A 14,466-nucleotide genomic window follows, 5' to 3' on the forward strand; every position below is an offset into this window, starting at 1 on the left:
CCCTCCCTCCTCCTGAATTAGGATCATATTGATCCACCATATCAAAGTACGCCATAACTATTTCTCGGAGCTGACGCATCTCAGTGGTCATTTCCTCCATTCTTCCTTCAAATTGGGTCGTTCATCGTTCTATAGATTCCATCCTGGCCTCCATTCTGGTTAATACCATTCAATGCTCCAAGGAACGGGAGCTTTGATACCAAATGATGAAACTGAATTATAAGAAAAGGTATAAATCTGGAATTTAAACAACTATTTGTATTCAAACTTTCCCACAAGCTAAGACACTTTAGCTCATGGAAGATTACAGAGACACTACAATTATCACACGTAAATGGCTGCAACAGCCTTGAAATAACAAAGAAGAAAACCCAAAAGGGACTCCCTGAGTACCCTTTTTTCCCACTACTCCACTCACAAATTCAAGCTACCCTTACAACTTGAGTTTCCTTTCTTATAACTAATTCCATCACCACCTCTTTCTCTCTCCTCTAACTAACTTCTCTCTCCCAACCACTATTTTTTCCTTTCACTTTTTGTTACATTATTTTGGAACTGAATCTCCTTCCTTCAATTTGTCCATTAGCCCTCTTCTCATTTGCCTTCCCCTCTGATGAGTTTCTTCCATTTGGACCTCTTTCATGTTCTCCATTTGGGCCTCCTTCATGTCCATTACTTTCCCTTTGCTCAGGTCCACTTCTTCTCCTTCTATTATAAACCTTCAGTAGCCTCCCATCAGCTTGATGGACAAGATTATGCTGATTATCTCATTACTAAGGCTGAGTCCATTTCAGTAGATCAACACCCTAGATGGAAAAAGGTTGATGCTCAGTTATGTAGCATCATCAAGTCTACCATCCACCTGACATTGAAGCAGATCTTCCATGCTCATATCACTTGTAATCTGTTTGGCGTCAGGCCAAGTGACTTTATACTAATGACACTCAGTGACTCTATGGTGTTTGTCAAAATTTCATAACTATTATTGTTGTTCAACACATTGATGTCTCTATGTCTGCCTATTTGGGAAAAATTCAGGGTCTCCATCATGATTTCAATGAACTTTTGCCTCCTGCTGCAAACCCTGCTAAGGAACTTGAGCAACGCAGCATATTCTTCATGCTCATGGCTCTTTATGGCTTGCCCCCGAAGTACTCTGTCAATCGGGATCAGATCTTGGGCTCTACTATTGTTCCATCCCTGGACTCTATTTGGTCTACGTTGCTTCGACTTCCACCTAAGTCTGCTATGGAGCCTGCATTATCTGCTCCCTCTTCAATTGACCCTTCTGCCCTTGTCTCCAAGGGTTATGCACGTGGACGCAAACCCTCTAAGGGTCGCCCTGTCTGCACTCATTGCAATAAGTCGGGCCATACTATTGATCTTTGTTGGGATCTTCATGGTCGGCCTCCTCGCTCCGCTAATTTTGCTCATAGTGTTGTTCCTACCTCGGACTCTGCTTTGATTGCTACACCACAACCACCTCCGTCTATTCTCACTTACTTGTTGCAGTGGTATGAGGAGAAGCATCCTCCTGGTACCACTGCTTCTGGTGCACACACGGGTAATTCCTTTGCTGGTTTTTCTCACTCGCCCTCTCTTGGTCCATGGATTCTTGATTCTGGTGCATCTGACCATATTTCTGGTAATAAGTCTTTATTCACCTCTCTCTGTACGTTGGGTCCCCTGTCCAGTGTCACTATGGCTAATAGGTCACTGGTTCAGTCCCAAGGGATTGGCACTGTTCTTTTTTTTCTTTCTATTCCCATTAACAATGTGCTTTATGTTCCTAATTCTCCTTTCAACCTTATTTCCATTAGTCGTTTGACTCAATCCCTTTACTGTTTTATTTTCTTCACTAAAAAGTCTGTCATTTCGTAGGATCGGAGCTCGGAGAGGACACTTGGCATCGGATCTGAGTCCAACGACCTTTATCAGCTTTCCACTTTTGTCCCAGTGTGCTCTGTTGTGGATTCTCTGCTTTCTATCCACACTCAGTTGGGTAATCTGAGTCTTGCTAAGCTCCAGAAGATGGTCCCATGTTTCTCTACTTTATCTAGTTTGTCTTGTGAGTCATATCAGTTAGGGAAGCACACTCGTAGTTCATTTTCCGATCGTGTCGGTCGTCGGTCTTCGTCTCCTTTTGCTTTAGTTCATTCAGATATTTTGGGTCCTAGTCGTACCATTTCCACTATGGGGTACATATACTTTGTAAATTTTATTGATGATTATTCTCGATGTACTTGGTTATTTTTAATGAAAAATCGGTCTGAATTGTTTTCCATCTTTCGCCAGTTCTTTAATGAAATCCTTAATCAATTTGGTTTTTCCATTCGCAATTTTCGAAGTGATAATGCTCGTGAATATTTGTCTCATCAATTTCAAACCTTCTTTGCATCTCACGACATCCTTCACCAGACATCATGTTCATACACCCCTCAACAAAATGGGGTTGCTGAACACAAGAACCGTCACCTCATTGAAATTACTCGGCCCCTTTTGTTGCATGGCCATGTCCCCTTCCAGTATTGGGGCGATGCTGTCCTTACAGCTTGTTATCCTATTAATCGCATGCCTTCCTCCATACTTGATAACAAGGTACCACATTTTGTATTATTTTCCCATCAACTATTGTATCCACTGACTCCTCATGTCTTTGGTTTTACTTGTTTTCTCCATAATCTCAGTCCTGGTCTTGACAAGTTATCTGCTAAGTCACATAAATGTATTTTCCTTGGTTACCCTAGGTCACAAAAGGGATATCGTTGTTACTCTCCCAGTCTTCATCGTTACTTTGTCTCGACGGATGTTACCTTCTTTGAGTCTATCCCATTCTTTGGCTCATCCTCCTTCCCCAGTGACTCTGTTGCTACTCAGCTACCTTTACCCCCTGTTTCAGTTCAATATATCCCTTCACCACCTCATCCTTTAGATGTCCCTGACCCTATCCCCCACTCCAGGTTTATCATCGTCGGCAACGTCCACCCATTACCCAAGACCTTGCCCCTATTGTTACTGAGGCTCTTGTGGACTCACCTCCGTCGTCACCTCCTCCGGCAGCTCCGGTCCTTCCGTCTGATATTGATCTACCCATTGCATTCCGAAAAGGTACTCGTGATTCTCGTCCCCTTCCCAGTTATTTAATAAATCTGAGTTATCATCGTCTTTCACCATCCCATTTTGCTTGCCTCTCTTCTCTTTCTTCTGTATCTGTTCCTAAGAATACAAGAGAGGAGTTATCTCATTCTGGATGGCGACAGGCCATGATTGATGAGATGTGTGCACTTTAGAGCAGTGGTACCTGGGATCTGGTTCCCCTTCCCTCTGGGAAGTCTGTTGTTGGCTGTCGATGGATATACACGGTCAAAGTTGGTCTTGATGGTCAAGTGAACCGTCTCAAGGCCCGATTGGTGGCTAAAGGTTTTACTTAGGTATTTGGCCTCGATTATGGAGACTCGTTCTCTCTTGTGGCGAAAATGACTTCTGTTCGCCTCTTTCTTACTATGGCATCCATTCATCACTGGCCTATGTATCAGCTGGACATAAAGAATGCTTTCCTCCATGGTGATCTGCGGGAAGAGGTTTATATGGAGCAACCTCCTGGAGCAACCTTTTGTCGTCTCCGCAAATCCTTGCATGGTCTCAAGCAGTCTCCCGGGGCTTGATTTGGAAGGTTTAGCACTGTTGTGCAGCAGTTTGGCATGGCTCGGAGTGAGGCTAATCACTCAGTCTTTTATAGACACTCTGATTCAGGTTCTACTTATTTGGTGGTATATGTTGATGATATTGTCATTACAGGTAATGATCATCATGGCATAACTCAGATAAAACAACATCTCTGCCATCATTTTCAGACAAAGGACCTTGGAAGACTCCTATAATTCTTAGGGATAGAAGTGGCCCAATCCAAAGATGTCATTGTATTATCACAGAGAAAATATGCTATGGATATTCTTGAGGAGACAGCCCTGTTGAATGCTAAGCCCGTCGATACTCCTATGGATCCAAGTGTCAAACTTTTGCCAAATCAGGGGGAGCTATTTTCAGATTCAGAAAGGTATAGAAGATTAGTTGGGAAACTGAACTATCTCACAGTTACTCGACCAGACATTCAATGTAGCAAGTCAGTTCTTGAATTCTCCTTGTGAAGATCACTGCAATGCAGTAATTTGTATCCTCAAGTACATCAAGACTGCTCCAAGCAAAGGTCTCCTCTATGAAAACAAAGGTCATACTAGAGTTGTGGGATACTCAGATGCTGATTAGGCAGGATCTCCCATTGATAGAAGATCCACATCTGGGTATTGTGTATTCGTTGAAGATAACTTGATTTCCTAGAGAAGTAAGAAACAAAGTGTAGTTGCTAGATCAAGTGCTGAAGCAAAATATCGCTCCATGGCCACAACCACCTGTGAACTCATCTGGTTAAAACAACTACTGAAGGAACTCAAGTTTAGAGACACTGGCCCAACATCTCTCATTTGTGATAATCAAGCTGCTTTGCATATTGCTTCAAATCCAGTATTTCATGAAAGGACTAAGAACATTGAGATAGACTGTCATTTCATTAGAGAAAAGGTTCTCTCAGGAGATATAGTCACTCGTTTTGTCAACTTAAATGATCAATTAGACGATGTATTCACTAAGTGCAGATACCGGTTCTGCCTCATGGTATAAATGCGTACCGATGAAGTATACCGAAAAATTATGAAAAGTATGTATATGTCACTAGAATAATATATAGGACTAGCATAAAAGTTTTAAGTCAAAATAATGAGAATTGGTGCCAGAAATGATACTGGCTAAGTAAAAGCGCGTACCGAAAAAGTATTGCGAAAAATAAAATAAAAATATGACAAATCCTAGAAAAATGGCTAGGTTCAGAATACAAAGTTTGGGGTTAAAATGCTAAGCGCAGCTATTAGCGCTAATACAATACGATTAAACATAAACCGACTATAAATATGAAGTTACACACAACCCTAGGCTGATTTGATCAGCTCTATGTTTCTTGTGAGCCTCCATTTCTGACTTTGAGCTCCCTCACTTGCCACCACCCTCTCCACTCATGAAAAACACCAAGAGATCACATTTCTTCAAGTTTCTTCCCTCTAAATCATTGTAAACACTTAGTAGAGCGCATTGGGAGGTTGTGGGTACTTTTTGGGGAGGTGTAGAGTGTTGTCTCTGAGTTGTGTGAAGTGGGAACCTTTTTCCTTGGTGTCTGGAGCTTCAAGAAGCTTTCTTTGAAGAGAAAGGACCCATCTTGAAGTGTATTTTTGTGGTTATGACATATCTGATTTTTGGAGGTGCATTGTGAGCTCCAAGAGCATCCCTCTTTTGGTGTTTTTGAAGCTTTGGGTATAAACCTCAACTTTTCTCTTTGAGTTTCTTTGAAAAGAATGGATTTTTAACTTGCTAAATGAAAGGAATGAGTAACCTTGATGAAAACAAGCATGGATATATATGAAAATGGTAGCTTGGACTTCAGTTGTGGGTAAAAGTTAAATCTTGTAGGAAAAAGTCTCAAAAAATGCATTTTTGGCTTACTGTAGCAAAAATGCATTTTTGGGTATATCCCGATATTGATATTCGGATATTCCTCCAGAAATATCCGGATATTGATATCCCGATATGATATCCGGATATCGATATCCCGATATTCCTTTGACAATATCCCGATATTTTGGTCTGGACAGCAACGAACATGTTTTAGTAAAAACTCGATATCTTGAGCTACAGAGCTCCAAATTGAGTGTCGTTTGGACCTATGCGAAGATAACACATAGGGATACCAATCTGTAAAATGTAGTAGCTATTGGGTAACTGGTTTGATCTCAGTGTCAATTTTAAGTCGCGTTTTGGTTGCTATAATTTCCGTTTGCAGCAGTCACCTTGCGTAAAACATAACCGGAGTTATACAACTCCGATTGAGACATAAAATATATAGTTGGAAACCTTAAGATGTCTAGTTTGACATTGTAAAATATTAGAATATTAAGTGAAGAGATGAAATTGCAGTCTTGAAAATGGTAAAGACAGTTTAGTGCTTGTGGCTTCGGAAAGAGCCCGCAGTAAGTGAAACGAAAAATAAATAATGTTCGTATTAAATTTGAAAAACTATGATATGTTTATTAATAGTATGAATGTTATGAAAACAGATATGTGACCTTGTTGGACACTGTTATTACTTGTGACCTTTTGGACACCGAGTCGTGAAGGAGGGTTTAGCGTGACAGGTAAGCTTTCGTGTCCTCGGATTGATCTGTTTCTTGTTCCATCGACCTCCATGGGAGGGTGGTTTATATGCATGTATGCTTCTATGAAAACGATATATGCATTGATATACGTCTGAGACATGTTGATATAGTTGTTGATGTAATGTATGAATGTCATTTTGGTACTTGTAGAATCAGGCAGCCACCTTGGTGTGCAAGGCATATGTAATGTATGATTGTGATGTTAGTACTTGTACGATCAGGCAGCCACCCATGTGTGCAAGGCATGAGACAGTCTTTCTCATGTGGGTAGGTAACAGACGTGTATAAGCCCTCTCTTGTTCCCTGGCCAGTCGAACCGCACTTGCATACATCACATGATTAATAAGTTGGAGTACTTGGCTCGTTGAGCAGGTGATGATAATGTCATGATATAAATGCTTTAACATGAACATGCATGGAAAATTACTGTTTTTGAACTTATATTATACTTGTAAGTGAGCTTGGGGCGGAAGAGTCCTTGAGGACCCTTTGTCTTACTGAGATTTCTTTTTAGAGATCTCACCCCACGTTTGGGGCATATTTTCAGGTTCAAGTACCTCGGGGGTTGATACCTCTGGCGGTAGGAGGCCGGAGCTGAGTTGAATTATGCATGCTGTTGTGCTGATATTTCTGGATGATTATTATGCTATGATTTTGCTATATTGTTATTTGAGCTGAGACTATGTTGGGCTTTGTTGCCTGATTTGGTGAGCATGGGGATTGTCCATGCCACATTGATTATGCTTTGTTTATTTTAGATTTGAGTTGTATGATGGTATCAGGATATTGTCTGGGCTATGTGTTGTAGTTCCGTGATTAGATACACATCTATAATAATGAGGTTATTCAGTGTAGTTTGTTTTGTTGCGATTACATACAGGCAATGTTTTGAAAAAGGATTTAATAATTAACTTGGTTAATAATAATGACGCCATAATTGAAAAGAAAAAGTTAGCTTCCGCATTTAATTAGCTGCGCTACTGCCATATGTGTGTTTAATACGCCAGGTGCACACGGGGTGTTACATTTTATGGTATTAGAGAACTTTCTAGGGAAAAGCCTGTATGTATTGCATTAACTTATGATGTTTTGCTTTGTGTCTTGTCTTGTGAGTTTTCTCTGTCGAGTTTTGCTATGATGATGCACGTGTGACCACATTGCGTGAGCCTGATCAACTCATTCTTTGTGTAACTTGTGCAGAGTCATGGTAATGGCAAGGAGAAATCGTGAGACGACTGAGGGTCAAACCGACCTGGTCCTGACTGCATTAGCTGAATTGCAGGCGGCTAGACTATCCGATCAGGAGGCCGCTAGATTAGCCAACCTGGCGATGATGGACGCCGTTCGAGAGGCGAGCCGGAAGGCCATTGAAGATGTATTGGAGGCGAATCGACTGGTGTATATGACCATGGTACAGGTCGTATTGGAGGAGATGTGAATTGGTTGTCATGACAGCCAACATCCTCCGCTGCCACCACCTCCATCCCCACATCAGTGTGGGAGTGGAGTTAGGGGGATGTTAGTTGGGAATGAATCATGCCTCCCTAAATGCATCCCGTGTGGAAAGACTCATAAGGGTACTTGCTGGAAAGGACAAAAAGTATGTTTCAGATGTGGCCAGCCAAGTCACCTTATCAAAAGGCGCACTGACAAGGTGGAGCGAGCTGCAGGAATACAAAATGTTTCAGTATGCCGCATGGAGAGGATAGATGGATCCACATCTAAAGACTTCGTTACTTGCATTCAGCAGGGCAGTGATCTCGAGAAGATTCGTGTGAACCACGAGACAGAGAAAGTCAAAGAATCTGAGGCTAAGGGAAACAATGGTTCCACTTCCTGGAGGGACAGGAAGTTTGCTGGTAAGAAAAAGGGAAAGCAGTTAGCTGCTAGGCAGGCGCCTAGTCAGTTCAAGAGGACTTCTTCGTAGGGGAATTCAGTTAGATCTCCTACTCCCAAATGCTCGGGATGTGGGAAATTCCATGTGGGGCCGTGCGCTACCGGCCAGTTGATCTGCTTTCAGTGTGGCCAAGCAGGCTACTACTCCAGGAATTGTTCGTCATCGACTGCGAGAGCTACAGCAGTTCAGGCAGTTCCACTTCAGATGGTTCCCCCTCCACCTACAGCGGCACCTGCAGTGCCACCTGCTACCAGTCGTGTTTACACCTTGGATCGGTAGCAGTCGGACCGAGCTTCGAACCTTGCGATAGGTATAACTCATGTTGGAGATACTTTGGTGATGTATTATTTGGCTTAGGGACGACGCAATTATTTATTGCGAGTCCGATTGTTGTGGGGCTGAACTTGCCCATAATTGAGCTTTCTCCATTTCCGAGGGTTATTACCTCTACGGAAGAGAAATGATACTTCATCTATTTATTTGGATGTGGTATTTTAGTTGGATGGCCGAGACTGTGTAGCAGGTCTTAAGTGTCTACCTATGGTCAATCGTGGGATCATTTGGGTATGGACGAGCTGTTGAAAAATTGTGTGTTAGATTGTTGTGATTGCATAATATGATGTATGAATTATGTTTATACATTGAATGTTGTATTGAAGTGTTTGATAATATAACCTGAGGAACTAGGTTGATTGAGTGGGTTATTGGCCATCAGCGTATTGTGGACTATCCCTGGAGGGGATGTATCTGAAGAGGGTGCCTCTGAGGAGTTTGATTAGACGCTCAGTTGATCTGTAATTCATTGAGTGGTCCTTGTGTACGAGGTACACTGGAGACTGGTATGCCTACTAGTTTCTTGGCCGATAACCTAGGTTATGGGTCTCCCTTTGGGGATTGGATCCTAAGAGTGTTGACTCTTGGAAGTCCCATGAGGGCACCGATTAGAGTTTGACCCATCGGGTGATCCGGGTGCACGAGGTGCACAGATCAATCAATTTTAGTTTACCTCATGGTATAATAATGCAATAAGAGACTTGAAATACGAGTTTAAACTCTACAATCACCAAGTGATGGGATGAGTAAAATATACGAAGAGTGATATTCCAAGTTTGGTATGAAAGGTAAGATGCCTTATGCCATTACATGTCGTGATGGTGCTTTACTTTAAAAACGTAAGAGAAGATATCTTATTGCTGGTGAGTGGGGAACACTCTCTAGTCAGGTTTTTTGAGAATGTGAAATTCTCTTTAAGGAGTTAAGTGTGTAACACTGGGACTTTGTGGCAAGGCCACACGCGATCTGTCATATGCGAGGAAAGTGTATGTACAGTTAGTTTTATGGGTCGAGTGGTCTCCACGACTCTAGGTTAATATGTAAATTAGTGATCTTATATGTAGATTGCATGTGAACACCACAAATAGTACTAAGCATGAAGTAAATGCCATGAATTGTGTTAATACATCGATGTTGTACCATCCTTTATTGACTTTCGATTTGCAGAGGCCATGGAGATTGAGGTATGATGTTGCATAGAGTATTTAGTTATTATGTTATTTGAATTGGAAAATTTTGCAGGTGTACGTGAACTAAGGTACGTTACTATGTGAATTGGTATATAAATTAACATGTATTGACTGAAATGAACATGATTATGATTACGTACTATGAAAGGAATATGATTTTACATTGTGAATAATGATTTATAAAATTGTAAGTCAAGTCGAGGTTAGAGTCATGGAATAGGACCTAAACTCACCCGAGTTATTGTGAGGAGTAGAGTATGTGAGGTCATGTCACCTCTATGGATGAAGTGACTGGCGATCCCTGAGAATCGAATGACGATTTTGAGGTTATTGAAGTTCGAAATCTGTCAGTGACCTCTCTGTTGGGGGTGCACTTCTCGAGATGGAAACCGTCAGGGTTGAGAATGAGCCTATGGAAAAGATCAGAGAGGCGCAGGTGCAAAGTGAGTGCCTTGATTATGTTAAGAACCAAGATGGTATGTCTTGGAACGAAGTTGGTTTGTTTGATATGCCAGAAGGTGGAGTTTGGACACCAGAAGCCGTCTGGTAAGCTTCAACCTCTTGAGATACCGCAGTGAAAATGGGAGAGCATTTCCATGGACTTCGTAGTGGGATTGCCTAAAACTCAGGATGGTTGTGACTCTATCTGGGTCATTATGGACAGATTGACTAAGTCTGCCTATTTTCTATCAGTAAAGGTGAGCTTCACTACAGAGCAGTTGGTCAAGCTATATGTTCGTGAGATCGTGGGGCTTCACGGGGTGCCCGAGAGTATCATCAGTGATAGGGACTCGAAGTTCACATCTCGGTTCTGGGAGGCGCTGCGGGGAGCACTTGGTACTCAATTGAGATTGAGTACAGCCTATCACCCTCAGACTGACGGACAGACTGAGCGGACCATCCAGACCTTGGAGGTCATGTTGAGGGCTTGCACCTTGGAGCAGGGCTCAGCATGGGATAGGTACCTGCTATTGGTTGTGCTTTCATACCACAATAGTTTCCATGCTAGCCTGGGCATGGCACCCTACGAGGCATTGTATGGTAGGAGGTGTTGGACTCTTACCTGTTGGTTTGAGGTTGGAGATAAAGAGCTATTTGACTTGGACTTTGTCCAAGATACCACCCAGCAGATCCAATTGATCAGAGAAAAGCTGAAGCAGGCGTAGAATCGCCAGAAGAGTTACTGTGATGTTAGGAATCGTCCACTAGAGTTCAGCGAGGGTGAGCACGTGTTTATGAGACTTTCACCTGTCACCGGTGTTGGTCGAGCCCTCGGAGTGAGGAAGCTTAGCTCGTAATTCATTGGGTCATACCAGATCCTTGGTAGAGTAGGACCTGTTGCCTACCGACTTGCCTTGCCTCCGAACTTGGCCAACATCCATGACGTGTTTCACGTGTCCCAACTTCGGAAGTATATTGCGGATCCATCGCACGTGGTGCAACCGGATGATGTGGAGGTTCGGGAGAACCTAAAGACTCTCGTCGGACCACTCAAGATTCTCGATCGTGGCGAGAAAAAGCTTAGGAGCAAGATTATTCTGATGGTCACAGTGCAGTGGACAAGAAGAACTCCTGAGAAGTGTACTTGAGAGCGAGAGGACGAGCTTCTCCGGCAATACCCCGAATTTTGGGACATGTATGTTTCTAATTTTGCAGACAAAATTCTTAAAAGGTGGGGTGAATGTAAGAACCTGCACCGTTAAATTAGGAATCTAAATTAATTAAATGTGAAATTAGAAAATAATTCCATAATTGACCCTAATAATTATGAGAAGACTTAAATAATTATAGTAAGTGATTAATAATGTTGAAAGTCGCTTTTCATGACGAAAAGTGCAGATACCGGTTCTGCCTCACGATATAAATGCGTACCGGTGAAGTATCCCGGAAAATTATGAAAAGTATGTATATGTCACTAGAATAATATATAGGACTACCATAATAAGTTTCAGGTCAAAATAATGAGAACTGGTGCCAGAAATGATACTGGCTAAGTAAAAGCGCGTACCGGAAAAGTACTGCGAAAAATAAAATAAAAATATGAAAAATCCTAGAAAAATGGCTTGGTTCAGAATCCAAAGTTTGGGATTAAAATTCTAAGCGTAACTATTAATGCTAATACAGTGCGATTAAACTTAAACCGACTTTAAATATGAAGTTACACACAACCCTAGGCTGATTTGATCAGCTCTACGTGTCTACTTAGCCTCCATTTCTGACTTTGAGCTCCCTCACTTGCCACCTCCCTCTCCTCTCATGAAAACCACCAAGAGATCACCTTTCTCCATGTTTCTTCCCTCTAAATCATTGTAAACACTTAGTAGAGCGCATTGGGAGGTTGAAGGTCAGCTTTTGCTGGTTGTGGGTGCTGTTTGGGGAGGTATAGAGTGTTGTCTCTGAGTTGTGTGAAGTGAGAACCTTTTTCCTTGATGTTTGGAGCTTCAAGAAGCTTTCTTTGAAGAGAAAGGACCCATCTTGAAGTGTATTTTCGTGGTTGTGACATATCTGATTTTTGGAGTTGCATTGTAAGCACCAAGAGCATCCCTTTTTGCTGTTTTTGAAGCTTTGGGGTATAAACCTCAACTTTTCTCTTTGAGTTTCTTTGAAAATAATGGATTTTTAACTTGTTAAATGAAAGGAATAAGTAACCTTGATGAAAACAAGCATGAATATATATGAAAATGGTAGCTTGGAGTTCAGTTGTGGGTAAAAGTTGACTCTTGTAGGAAAAAGTCTCAAAAAATGCATTTTTGGCTTACAATCGCAATATATCCCGATATTGGAAAACCAATATCCGGATATTGATATCCGGATATGATATCCCGATATTGATATCTGGATATTGATATCCGGATATTCCTCCTGATATATCCGGATATTGACATCCCGATATGATATCCGGATATCGATATCCCGATATTCCTTTGACAATATCCCGATATTTTGGTCTGGACAGCAACAAACCTGTTTTAGTAAAAAATCGATATCTTGAGCTACAGAGCTCCAAATTGAATGTCGTTTGGACCTATGCAAAGATAACACATAGGGATACCAATCTGTAAAATGTAGTAGCCATTGGGTAAGTTGTTTGATCTCAGTGTCAATTTTAAGTCGTGTTTTGGTTGCTGTAATTTCCGTTTGCAGCAGTCTCCTTGCGTAAAACATAACCGGAGTTGTACAACTCCGATTGAGACATAAAGTATATCGTTGGAAACCTTAAGATGTCTAGTTTAACATTGTAAAATCTTAGAATATTAAGTAAAGAGATGAAATTGCAGTCTTGAAAATGGTAAAGACAGTTTAGTGCTTGTGGCTTCGAAAAGAGCCCGCAGTAAGCGAAACGAAAAAGAAATAATGTTCGTATTAAATCTGAAAAACTATGATATGTTTATTGATAGTATGAATGTTATGAAAACAGATCTGTGACCTTGTTGGAAACTGTTATTACTTGTGACCCTTTGGACACCGAGTCGTGAGGGAGGGTTTAGCGTGACAGGTAAGCTTCCGTGTCCTCAGATTGATCTGTTGATAGTTCCACCGACCTCCATGGGAGGGTGGTTTATATGCATGTATGCTTTTATGAAAATGATATATGCATTGATATACGTCTGAGACATGTTGATATAGTTGTTGATGTAATGTATGAATGTCATTTTGGTACTTGTACAATCAGACAGCCACCCTGGTGTGCAAGGCATATGTAATGTATGAATGTGATGTTAGTACTTGTACGATCAGGCAGCCACCCTGGTGTGCAAGGCATGAGGCAGTCTCCCTCATGTGGGTAGGTAACAGACGTGTATAAGCCCTATCATTTTCCCTGTCCAGTCGAAATGCACTTGCATACATCACATGATTAATAAGTTGTAGTACTTGGCTCGTTGAGCATGAGATGATAATGTCATGATATAAATGTTTTAACATGAACATGCTTTGAAAATTACTGCTTTTGAACTTATATTATACTTGTAAGTGAGCTTGGGGCGGATGAGTCCTTGAGGACCCCTTGTCTTACTGATATTTCTTTTTAGAGGTCTCACCCCACGTTTGCGGCACATTTTCAGGTTCAGGTACCTCAGGGGTTGATACCTCTGGCGGCAGGAGGCCGAAGCTGAGTTGATTTATGCATGCTATTGTGCTGATATTTTTGGATGATTATTATGCTATGCTTTTGCTATATTGTTATTTGAGCTGAGACTATGTTGGGCTTTGTTGCCTTATTTGGTGAGCATGGGGATTTTCTATGCCACATTAATTATGATTTGTTTATTTTAGATTTGAGTTGTATGATGGTATCAACATATTGTCCGGGCTACGTGTTGTAGTTTCGTGATTAGATACACATCTATAATAATGAGGTTATTCAGTGTAGTTTGTTTTGTTGCGATTACATGTAGGCAATGTTTTGAAAAATGATTTAATAATCAACTCGGTTAATAATAATGATGCCATAATTGAAAAGAAAAAGTTAGCTTCCGCATTTAATTAGCTGTGCTACTGCAATATGTATGTTTAATACGCCGGGTGCACACAGGGTGTTACAAGTTCTGTACTGATTCAATTGTTTTGTTACACAATGGTTGTACTGATTCAATTGTTTTGTTACACAATGGTTGTTAACCAGACACATCATTCTTAGGTGTGTCTGGTTAACTACTTGGCTTTGAACAATTTTATTGATATTTGTATGGATTCCCTATCCTAGGTGCCCCTAAGTGTCTTGTTGAGGATCCTACATCAGAGGAGACTTGGTAACTCAGTTGTTGGGTAGGCCATCTATACAGCT

This window comes from Gastrolobium bilobum, unplaced genomic scaffold, assembly GCF_033153095.1.
Source record: "Gastrolobium bilobum isolate Gb01-03AN ecotype WA unplaced genomic scaffold, APGP_CSIRO_Gbil_v1 utg2721, whole genome shotgun sequence".
Classification (NCBI taxonomy): Eukaryota; Viridiplantae; Streptophyta; class Magnoliopsida; order Fabales; family Fabaceae; genus Gastrolobium; species Gastrolobium bilobum.